The sequence below is a fragment of the Triticum aestivum genome, chromosome 1D (genome assembly GCF_018294505.1).
Source record: "Triticum aestivum cultivar Chinese Spring chromosome 1D, IWGSC CS RefSeq v2.1, whole genome shotgun sequence".
NCBI lineage: Eukaryota > Viridiplantae > Streptophyta > Magnoliopsida > Poales > Poaceae > Triticum > Triticum aestivum.
Genome location: NC_057796.1, coordinates 418,085,527 through 418,097,222, shown reverse-complemented (window position 1 = coordinate 418,097,222; position 11,696 = coordinate 418,085,527). Strand labels below are relative to the sequence as shown.

General features: G+C 46.8%; 1 long non-coding RNA gene across 11 annotated transcripts; it reads right to left on the bottom strand.

Annotated features, from left to right (window-relative positions):
• Positions 1–5,515: 5,515 nt before the first annotated feature.
• Positions 5,516–11,385, bottom strand: LOC123182533 (uncharacterized). Of its 11 annotated transcripts, none has more exons than XR_006492192.1 (8): positions 10,862–11,385; positions 10,638–10,759; positions 10,450–10,536; positions 10,195–10,302; positions 8,135–9,979; positions 7,336–7,444; positions 6,372–6,613; positions 5,516–5,786 (listed from the first exon to the last, which is right to left on the bottom strand). It is a non-coding gene; the product is annotated as an uncharacterized lncRNA (long non-coding RNA). The 11 variants fall into 11 exon arrangements; XR_006492194.1 differs by having other exon boundaries at positions 10,638–10,756; XR_006492191.1 differs by having other exon boundaries at positions 8,135–8,244; positions 9,937–9,979; positions 10,638–11,383.
• Positions 11,386–11,696: the final 311 nt, after the last annotated feature.

Below are 11,696 nucleotides of genomic sequence, written 5' to 3'. Positions count from 1 at the left end.
AGACTGCTTTCACGCCTGGACGACATATTCTATAGGGGGTAGTCGTTTTGCATGAAACCCTACATGAAATTCACTCGAAGAAACTTGATGGAGTTGTCTTCAAAGTGGATTTCGAGAAGGCTTGTGATAAAGTTAAGTGGCCATTCTTGTAGCGAAGCTTACATATAGAGGGTTTTGATGTTGCCTGGAGGAAGCAGGTCGAATCCTTTGTACAAGCAGGCAACATGGGGATCAAGGTTAATAACGACATAGGTCATTATTTCGAGACGCAAAAGGGACTATGGCAGGGGATCCGATGTCTCCTATCCTATTTAAAGTCGTTGCTGATATGTTGGCGGTCCTCATTGGTAGAGCCAAAGAGGACGGGAAGGTAGGTGGGCTCATTCCTCATCTCGTGGATGGTGGGGTGTCCATACTAGAATATGCGGATGACACAATTATTTTCATGGAACATGGAGTATTTAACCAAAAACTACCACATTTCACGGACATGTGACAGAAAACTACCACTTTACGTTTTTGTGCGGAAAACTACCACTATTTGTCTAATCTTTGACTAAAAACTACCATGTCTGTAAATCGGCGCCTTCGTCCATTTTAAACGCACTTATGACAGGCCTGGCCCACATGTAAGTGATGGCATCGTTAGTCAACGCTGTTTGTACCCGCTGCTGCTCGCCCGTTCCGCCGCGCACCGCACCGCCGCTCGCCGTGCCCGTCGCTTGCAGCGCCCGCCGCTGCCGCCGTGCCCAAGACCTCCTCCTCCGCGCGAAAGACCTCGGCTCCGGCGCCGTCCTAGCAGCAGCCTGTCCTGGCGGCGGCGCGACAGTAGACACCGGCTCAGGAAGTCGGCCGGGATGAACCCGTCAACGGCGCCGGCCGGCGCGCCTGCACCGCTGCCCTGGGTAGCTGCAGTAGACACCTCCGTGGTGACGGGGGAGGGGGCCTTGGCGCCGCCCTTGCCACCGCCGCTGCGCCTGTTCTTGCGGCCGCCGCCGACGGGCACGTCGCGGAGCATGCCGCCCTCGGTCCAGTGCCGGCGAGCGCGGCAGCGGCGCGTGGCCCGCGTGCCTGCCCCTGCCTCACCTCCACCGCCACGACGCCGCCCGCCGCGCCGACGCCGTTGCCATCTCCAGTCCGCAACCAACGCCGGGGAGTGAAGAAGGCGACCATGGTGCCCGGTGGTGGTGTTACCCGGCTGCGGCATGCGAGCGAGCTCAGGGGGAGTGGTGTCTAGGAGCTCCCCTGCTTCCGTCCCATGCGCAAGAGGTGTTTGTTGAAATGCCAAAGAGAGAGAGGAGGGGAGGAAGAAGAAGGTTGGTGATGACGTGTGGGTCCCACCTGTCAGAAAGGCGTTTATAAGAGGCGAATCGGGCACTTTCGCGACATGGTAGTTTTTAGTCAAAGATTAGACAAATAGTGGTAGTTTTCCGCACAAAAACGTAAAGTGGTAGTTTTCTGTCACATGTCCGTGAAATGTGGTAGTTTTTGGTTAAATACTCTAGAACATGATATGCAAAAGCTAGAAATATAAAAATGATTCTATGTATTTTTGAAGAACTGGCGGTTTGAAAATAAATTTCAATGGGAGTGAACTGTTCTGCTTTGGGCGCGCCAAAGAGGAATAGAAAAATTCTAGACAGTTGTTCTGGTGTGAGTTGGGATCCCTACATTTAGTTACCTAGGAATCCCAATTCATCACCGTAAGTTAACCAACAAGGAATGGAAGTGCATTGAAGGTCGATTTGAGAAAAATCTAAGTTGTTGGAAGGCAAGCTTAAGTTTTATGGGCGTCGGCTAATTCTAATAATTTTTGTGCTTACAAAGCATGCCCATGTTTCTTCGAGCATCTCCAGCCGTTCGGCCCCCCAGGGCGCCGAAAAACTGCGCCCTGGGGGCGAGCCGGCGCTAGTTCGGCCCCTGGGGGCGGCCTAGCTCCCAGCCATGGCCCCAGGCGCCCCCCCCCCAGCCTTGGCAAATTCAAACGTAGTTCATTCCCGCGCCCAAAAATAAATGCCACAATCCGGCGATCAAGCGGTGATCGGCGATCGATGAAAAGTTCGGCGTACAAAAATCAGAACAGAAACGCGCATCAGACGGCGGGTTCGGCCTCCGGCGTCGGCGGAGTCGGCGTGCGCGGGCTTGACGGGGTCTCTGTGCTTGGCGGCGTGGCTTCTGCGCTGCGGGCAGTCTCGGCGGCATCATCGGTCGGGCTTGTTGGCGGCGTCGGCGTGCGCGTGGGCGTGGGTGGCGTCGTCGTGGGCGTGGGCGTGGGCGGCGGCGTCGAGGGAAGCTGGTCCAGGATGAGGCTGACATGCGCCCTGTACCACGCCTTGACCGCCTCGTCGGTGCTCTGGAGCATGTCCGCCCCGCCCAGCAGGAAAGCCAGGTCGGTGTTCCTCTTCTTCGCGGCGACGTTGGTCCGGAGTAGGTCGAGCTTGACGGCACTTGTCGACATCAACGCCGACCACCGCGCCTCGGTCTTCTCTTCACGAAGGACGGCCCGGGCCTGTGCGTCGGCGAGCTAGTGCTGGATGGATTCCTGCACGCGAGCGGTGGTCGGCGAAGCACTCTGGCGTAGCCCGGCGATCCCCATGGCTGCGGCGTAGGAGACCCGACACCTTGCTGGCCCCAGGGCGCGTACGGCGTGTGGTTGCCGGGGGGATTCATCATCCCCGCGCGTGCCGCCTCGGCCTCGGCCTGGTCCGTGGAAGCGGCAGCGGCACCCGCAGCCGCGCGTGCCGCGTTGTCACGGGCCTTCTTGGCGAGGGCCCTGTTCTGCCGGTCGGCGGTGACGGCCTCCCGTCGCTGTACTTCTACCCTCCAATCGGCGTCATGCCCGGCGGCTTGGACGGCGGCGCCCTCGGCTTCCTCTGCTTCGGCTGGGCGACGGAGGCGGTCGCGGTTGCCGCAGCGCGGGGGACGACGTACTTCTTCGGTGCCATGGTGGCCGGCTGGGAGGCGAGCGGGAGAGAGAATGGCGGGAGGAAAGGAGAAAATGGGAGGGAACTGGGGGAAAAGCGGGGAGAAACGGCGGGAAGAGGCGCTCGACTCGCCGACAGGGCGGACTCACGCGTGCCTTTTCGCTTGTGCCGGCGCCCCAGGCGCCCCCCAGGGCGCCGGGTTCTGCCTGGGTCCGCCGGCACCAGATTCGGCCCGAGCCGGCGAAAAACGGGCTTCTGGGGGGCAACTGGGCCGTTTTTTCGACGCCGGCGCGGCAAAAACGCCTGGGGAGAGCCTATTGGGGGCGCGGCTGGAGATGCTCTTATATCCTTCTTTGAAGTGACCATGGGGGTACGAAAAAGGTTGGACATCTATCGATCGCGTTCTTTTGGCAAACTTACGAGCATAAATCAAGGTACATACTAGCAAGTGGGATATTATTTGTAGGCCGAAAGACCAAATAGGTTTAGGTATCAAATACCTTGAAGTATAGAATAGGTGTCTGCTAATAAATGGTTATATAGGCTGTCTATCGAGGGGGATGGTGTGTGGATACAGTTATTGTGTAACAATTATTTACAGTCCAAAACCTTGGCACAGGTCATGGCGCAGCCGAACGACTCTCCTTTTTTGGAAGGTCTAATGAGGACAAAGATCGCCTTCTTCAATATGAGGAAATTCTTATTAGGGAATGGAAACACTACTAGATTCTGGAAGGTACCTGGCTAGAGAGACACTGTTAGCCCTACAATTTCCAACTCCTTATAGTATTGTACAATGTAAAGACGTATTTGTCAGTACAATACTAGGTTCGGTTCCTATAAATATTCATTTCAGGCGGGTACTGGTGGGAGAACGGTGGGATAGATGGCTACATCTTGTGCGTATATTGCTGGAGGTTAACCTTTCTGATGCACCAGATACCCTGGACTGGAAGCTTTCGGTGTCAGGAGTTTTCTCAGTTAAATCTATGTGGTCGAATCGTATTTGGAATATTAATGTGCCTTAAAAATTAAAGGTCTTTATGCAGTTTGTGCACAAGAGAGTGATCATGACTAAGGACAACTTGCCAAAGCGTAGATGGGAGGATAGTAAATGATGTTGTTTTGTGATCTGGACGAATCAATCCAACATCTATTTCTCAAATGTCCACTAGCCAAGTTATTGTGGCGTATAATACATGTGTCCTCCTAATAGCATCTTCTGTTTAATTTGGACTTGGTTAAACAGGGTAGAGCTTAAGACCATCATATTTGAGTTGAAGTATGTGCATTACTTTGGGCTGCATGGAACTGTTGGAATGACGCTATATTTAACACACAACATCGCGTCTGGATGGTTCCGTATGTAGTCGTTCCTCAATCATTCGGAAGTCACGGAGCATATATGGCCTATGGATGCCATGCTGGGAGACGGTAGCACGAAATAAGTATAACCGGTTTGAATGGTGGTCCGATAATAGAATATGTGTTTAATCATCTTGAAGTATTTTCGCCGGTTGTGGCATGCATGTTATTCATTTCATTTGCTATGCTTGTGAACTGGTTTGAACTACGTACTTGGTTGGTACCTAGTTTAATGAAATGGATGTGTGCATTTTTGGATGCAGAGGCAGGAGATAATCCTTCTTTTCGAAAAAATGCAAATAGTTGCCCGTTCAAAAAGTGGAATATAACACATATTTTGTTTCCTGAGTGATTGTAGTTTTATGAAGCACAATACAAAGTAATCGACTTGACCAACTACACACTTCATGCTAAATCGAACGAGAACGCGGCAAGCAGAGGCTACCAGGGGGAGCTTGCCGTGCCCGACGAGCAGAGAGGCCGCACGTCAAGCTCGACGACTGCTGGCCACATGACTGCTACTCGTTACAAAAGGGCGCTTGCATGCTGACAGGAGTGCTTGGTCATGGCGGGAGGAAACCTGCATGCGTGAACCTGCCTAGGTGATTGATAGACAGATAAATAGTGTACCTAAAATGCCCTTAACTAATCAATATATTACTGAAAATATGTTGTGGTATTGGCTCATCTGGGCCCTCCAACCACATAAATGACCGACCCCAATAGACTAGCTAGGAAGTGCGGCTTGCCGCACCCGGCAGCACCGCTGCCGGGGATAGTCATATCCAATCCGGTCACGTGTTGTTCTTGACCCACTCGGAATAGTGTGACGCCCTTTCCAAGAACTTGGTCACGTGTTGTTCTTGACCCACTCGGAATAGTGTGACGCCCTTTCCAAGAACTTTCTCTCTTTGCGGGAAGTGCATGGCTGCACCGACATGAGAAGGTTGAAGAGAGGGTGTGGGATGGTGGACGACTTAAAAGGACGATAGGGGTGTGTGTGGCGGTGAGCCGGTGACGGTGATAAATTATAAATGTTTTGACGCGCGGTGCCTGGATCAACGTTTAGTCTCGACGTTTGAACAAAGCATTTAATGATTGCTTAGGATGAATCATCCACCTATAGTAAGTTTATATCAATGTATGAGAGGTCAAAATTAATGGTGATCTGCCGCCTAAAAAATTAATGATGTTTTATTTCTCAGAAAAATAAGAAATGAAACATATACACCGTCAAAAAAAACTTTCTTGTATTGCTGGTATATTCTTAAATTCAACTCCAAACAATTGAGCATTCATCAATTATTCATCAAATGGCCAACATCAGGAGTAATAGAAAAAAACCGAGTGTCAATGCCACAACCGATACAACCTAAGAATAGGCCACACAAAAATGGGAAGTTAATTGTTTCCAGATTTGTCTCTTCTTGCTCCATACTTCATTGCGTGATTTGAGCATCAACAACTTTCTCTCCATTTCCACCTTTGCAAGTGAGTCTGCAGATTGTTTTTCATTGTTGTAACAATATTATTCGAAAGGATACTCCTACTTCAAACTAAAGAGAAACATAACACATATCAGAAATTTAATCTTAGTGACAATTGAAAATACATGAGGGAACACAGAACAATCAATAGCTGCACCAATGGTATCACACCCCAATAAAGAATTGCTTACCCAACAACCCAACCATATGATACGATTTGACACAATGGAGTCATGCTTCCCAGTAAGAAAAGAAACTGGTCCGATAAAGAAAAAAACTTGCTGGTTGAGAAATATGTGCAATTTGTGCTTTTGTTGAGAAATATATTACCAAATGAACCAACCCATCCTTTCTTGACCATACAGCCTCTCCCACATGGGCGATTGGAATGTAGAACCTTATATAAGCTCATCTTTAAATATAAATTAAATCTTACAGTTAATAGTGTGTGCATAATGAATCTCGCAGCGGGCATAGGGGGAAATGCATGCTTCTATAAGGTCTAACATAGACATACTCTTCTCCAAGCAAAGAAACTTCAGAAAATCATGCACCACTGAAAAAAAGGTTGTTTAGTCAAGACCAGGTCACTCACCGCCTTCATGTAATTTCTTCGAGGACTTGAGCATCAATGAATAGCCCCATTCTTCACATTTCTTTCTTCTCTAAATGAGAGGCGCTTCACTCATTCTATTGATGGTTCTATGAGGATGGGTCCAATGTCCGATAACAACTCACCTTATTTTTTTCAGAATCCTTTGATACACACTAAGTTACCAAGCAAAATCCTTGAGGATACACATCTGGCATAAATAATTACACATTGTTCTAATCGACCTGCATGATGACACCCGTAAAATCTGAGATTACATGACAAGAACAATGGCTTGCAGACTATCACCAATATGATACCTTCCAAAACATCACACTAGGTTACAAGTGCAAGTAGAAAATGCAACACACACTGGACCAATAGGTCGTTGGCTCAGTACGTCAGTATTTAGTGCTGGAGATAGTTGATTGGATTTAATTGGTTGTCCATCAACCAACTTTAACCAGGAAGTACAGACCCAAAAGTATTGCACTGAAACTGGAGGTACCAAAGACAGAATTCAGCACGAATAGTAAAACCAGCTGTCTCCCGAAAACTTGGTCATGCCATATATATACTCAACTTGCATATTGTTTATGTATATACAAATTACAGTGAGGAAAGGGTAAAAAACAGAGGAGGGATTTATTTTCTAAGCTACTAATATGGCAAGAAGATAATTGGGATGACACTGCAACTATATTATAGATTTTCAGTGCCAGCAAGATCTCAGCAGTATAAAGAGAATGTCAAAAGAATTGCCGGATAGTGTACATTCATCGCACGACATCCCGGCCTGCCCACGCCCCAAGGGTTATCCCACCATACATGGATCCCCATCTTTCGCACCCTAAGTTCACTTAGAACCAACTAACCCAGTACTGAACTAAACATCTAAATCATCTCTTCAGAGAGCAGACACAGAATAATCTACGTGCTGGAAATAGGGAAATGGGACGTTTATTACCTTCCATAGAGCGAAGTCAAGCCTTAAGAAGCAGAGGCAGCACCCGCTGTTGATCATGGGTCATGATATGAAACATGCTCCTGTTCGGCTGTAACAAACAGTAGGCAGGCTACAAACAGAGTTTGAGGGGGAACAATTAGGAATTAGTCATGTTGTCTGGTATAAAAGACATATAGGTCTTGAGTTGACATATATTTAAGACCTAACAAGCACCAACTATTTATTTATATAAAGCTAGAGACAACATCATTATTGGTGATGAATAAGATTTTTAATTGCTTCTTATAGACCTCATTTTTAAGACAAACTTTCATTCCCACTGACCTCATATTCAAGTTTCTCTTACCATCTTGCCAATTTAAAAACCAATTCTAAATGAATATTGTACATAAATTTTAGTCCTTGTCCTGCAATGTTTGCACAACTGCACCGATATTAAATAAACCTTTAACTTCCCCTATACATTTTGCCATGAAAGTAGAGGTGAATATCATTTCTTTTGATATGAGGTTGCATATTCACGTGACTGTAAGCTATTCGAAGTGCTGGGGGGCAAACTGTTGCAAAAGAAATATAATAATATTAGGCACACACAATTGTGCTTCTCAACATTCCGGATCTGTAGGCTCACCAGTAAATTACCTAACCGTGCAACTACATTTTCTACTCCTTCATTTTTATAAAAAAGTGGGGTTTCCTTACAGCTTGTAAAGGGGGTATTTAATTTCATGACATTGTCATCTTGTGAACGCCGATACAAAAGGAAGCATTGTCGACTCAGCCTCAAAAGTAGGCTTACCTCTTCTGTTCTGTAGATGAAACAGAAGGTTGTATGCTTAACCGAATGAATGATGAGCTTACCGAAAAATCCATATATTCAGAACAATATTTGTAAGCATTGTGATTCTTCTGCACAAGAAACAAATTATCAGAAAAATAAGATTTTCCTCTATAAAATTAGGTCAAAGAAACTAAACATAATAAATGCATACATATATATTTGTTTTCTCCCACAAATTTAACTAAGCAAAGCAATGAGTGGAGGAGCCTAATACTGCAATCTAAGGCCGACAAGGTAAAGTAGTGTTCACCTGAATAACTAATCGTGCATGTACATATTGATAAGATGTAAACATTACATTCGCATATCTAGTGGTAATTAAGTTCACATTAAATTGTCGTAGGAGAGAGATGATAGGTAGTCAAGTTGTTAAACACAAAACTATAAATAACACTAAAGAGTGAAGTAGAAATCTTTGATGCATCTTTTGAATCTATCAGTTTTCCGCTGAGAAATCTATAGATTTTACAAAAGTATAAACAACAAAAGATGATGGCAGATGCTGAAGCAACTCGAGTGAAGTAGGGTGATGAATCCTCACCACTCTTTAGTTGTCAAAACAAATGCACTTTAAGCATCTGGTGTAACATAGCAAGACAAATGCAAGTAAAATAGAACCTCACTATAAAGTTAAATACCATGCACATCATTCCCCAAACATCAATTGGAAGAGTTTTCTCTTAGCAACAAACTTTTTTTATATTGACAACAAATGATAACTGGTAAGAAACTGAACATTTCCAGTAAAGCTAAATAGGTGATTTTGATCAGGTATCAACCAAGACTGCAGTCATTCTGTCTTGTATCTTAAATAAACATTGTACATGCAGATGAGTAGTGCTACTGCCCCCAAGAAGTACATGTTACAGGACAGCCATAGCTCACATAGCTAACAGAAGTACATATCCAAAAAGACAGGGAGCAGGTATATATTCTAATAATATGAGAACTGAAATGTATCCCTTTCAGTATCCTTCCACATTCAAGAAAATGAAATTCTACAGCATCAACTAAAACACAACTACGTAGCCAGTTGGAGAAACATTAAGAGGGACGCCCAAAATCGAATAGTGAGGATGAGCGACTATTTTAGTCTACAAATCTACAATATCGGATTTTTATGATATTGCTCGAGATAGCAAACAATAGAATCTACACCAACTGATCAAAGCCACACAATCAAGGGAACAGAGGCTACGTTGTCCCAGTTCAGGGGAGGAAAATAAAAAACGAAGGCCAACAAAAAATGTGATCATGTACATGAAAAGTTCCCCATTTGATGAACCTTTATTATTAGGCTTGTACAGCTCTACTTACCTAAGTATATCTAATTACTGATAAACCTTAGCTTAGGATTTAGGTAGTGTAAACTGTAAACATTACTGACAAGCAAGATCACTCAAGAGATAGCTGGAAAATATTTGGTAGTGTGTAACCTTTTCGTTTAGACAAAACCATCTAGCAGGCGACAAAGAGATGTAAATATAGCTCATGCTTCTTAAGCCAAAAAATGCATACCTCTTTCGTGAAAGGGAAGTTACAATAAAGTTAATTCCTGAAGCTAAAAAGGGAAGGATTTCATTTCCATGGAAAAGAGTACACCTCCAGATGTATGGTTTCATCAATCGATGGGTATAAAAACATGCTTTCAGACCAAAAGACGACTAAAGGAAAAATACATCTACAGGTTCATGGTTCTTTCCGTTGTAGAAATACATTAAATCTGTACAGCTACAGTTTGAGAAGGGCTAATGACAAACATTTTCTTATTTATGGACGAAGAGATCCATGGCTGACCTGAACCTGAACAAACATAAGAAAAGGCTCAATAAGCATGTACCTCTCACTATTATATGCAGAAAGAAAATTAGCCAAAAATGACGACTCTACCAAACATGTTGGCATTAACAAAGCATGAAGCCCTGAATGCCTAGCCCATTTTAAGAGCTTGGTAGAGATCCAACTGGATGTTACTATCTATAGCATATTTACTTATTCATTGCAAGGACATGCAGTACCCGGTGTCAGCATTGACTTAGCCTCAGATGCAGTAGACAAAATAGCCACCACCTGGTTGCTGCTCGGCAGCCTCTCCACCTGACCAAGGTGCAAGCATCTCCTGAAGACTGAAGAGGAACATCCAAAACATGATAAATCAGTGAACAATGTTTACTTATAGATACAATTCCAAGATCACAATTTACTCAAGCTTTTGCAGGCTAAATCTAAATACATATGCTAATGGTTGGATACAATGAGTGGTGGGCATGTACATCCAAATACGCGCCTTATCTCCTCTACTTGGACCAGCTGGGGGTAGTACAAATGTAGCAGTGTGCAACAGTGTGACGGGCTGCCAACTGAAGATCAGCAAAATATTCATTTCATAGTTGCAAGACAATTACGTTGCAGAAGTAATGCGTACACAAATCACAAAATACAACTACTTAAGCAATTTCACCTTAGCAATAACAGGCCTAGCCATGAAGTCCCAAGCAGATACTTTCACCATCTCTTCTTCCGACCCCATCTCCCTCTTTGTCTCCTCCTCTTTCTCCCAGATCTTGCTGTTGGTGGCATCTTCTAGGCACGTACACAAATGAACATGCACAAAGAAGAGAAAGTCTAGGGATTAAATTAAAGGAGAGAGCAGGCTAAATGAGGAGAAATATATAGTGTGGCCACCTGCAAGGCTCCTCCCGTTGACGCGCTAGCCGGCGGCGACGCCACGCTCCGCTTGGCCTATCCCATCGCTCCGACTGGTCTCCTCCAGTCAACAACACGAAAGAGCGCTCCTCTGGGAAGAGCAGCGCCGGCTTCCTCTGCTCCCGGCGACATGACGCGCGAGCTCGACGGGGACGCGGTGGCACGAGCGGCAGGTCCGTGATGATGACCACGGCCACCAGGGTCCTCGACACGCTCGCCGTCGCGGCGGAGGGCGGCGGCGCGCTGCCTAGCACCTTCTTCGATGTGCCCTCGATCTTCACCGGCCCCGTGGAGCGCGTCTTCTTCTACCTTCTCCTTTGGCCCTGCGCCGGTGGTGAGGCCGAGGATGGGGAGCAGGGCCAGCGGCGGCCGCGCGGCGGGCAAGAACAGGAGCGCGGCGGCGGCACGGCGGGGGCAAGAGCGCGGCGGCGGCTGCAAGGGCGAAGAAGAGGGGCGCGAGGGAGTGGAGGCTAGGGTTCTGAACCAATCGGGAACCCTCGTGAAACCCAGCCATCCACACCACGCCACGCACGGCCACACACGTGAAATTCCACCCTTGCCCTTTGGGGGCTCTGAAAATTACACGCGGTGGCAGCCTGTTTTGATACTCGGTTCGATCCGACGGCCTTGGTCACTCCAGAGCGCGATCCGACGGCCAAGATCGATCCAGACGAAGATCCGACGGCCGTGATCGTTTTGGACAGCTAATCCGACGGCCCAGAACCAGACGCCCTGAGGAGGCTTCATTTTGGCTCGGTGGCAGCCTGTTTTGATACTCGGTTCGATCCGACGGCCTTGGTCGCTCCAGAGCGCG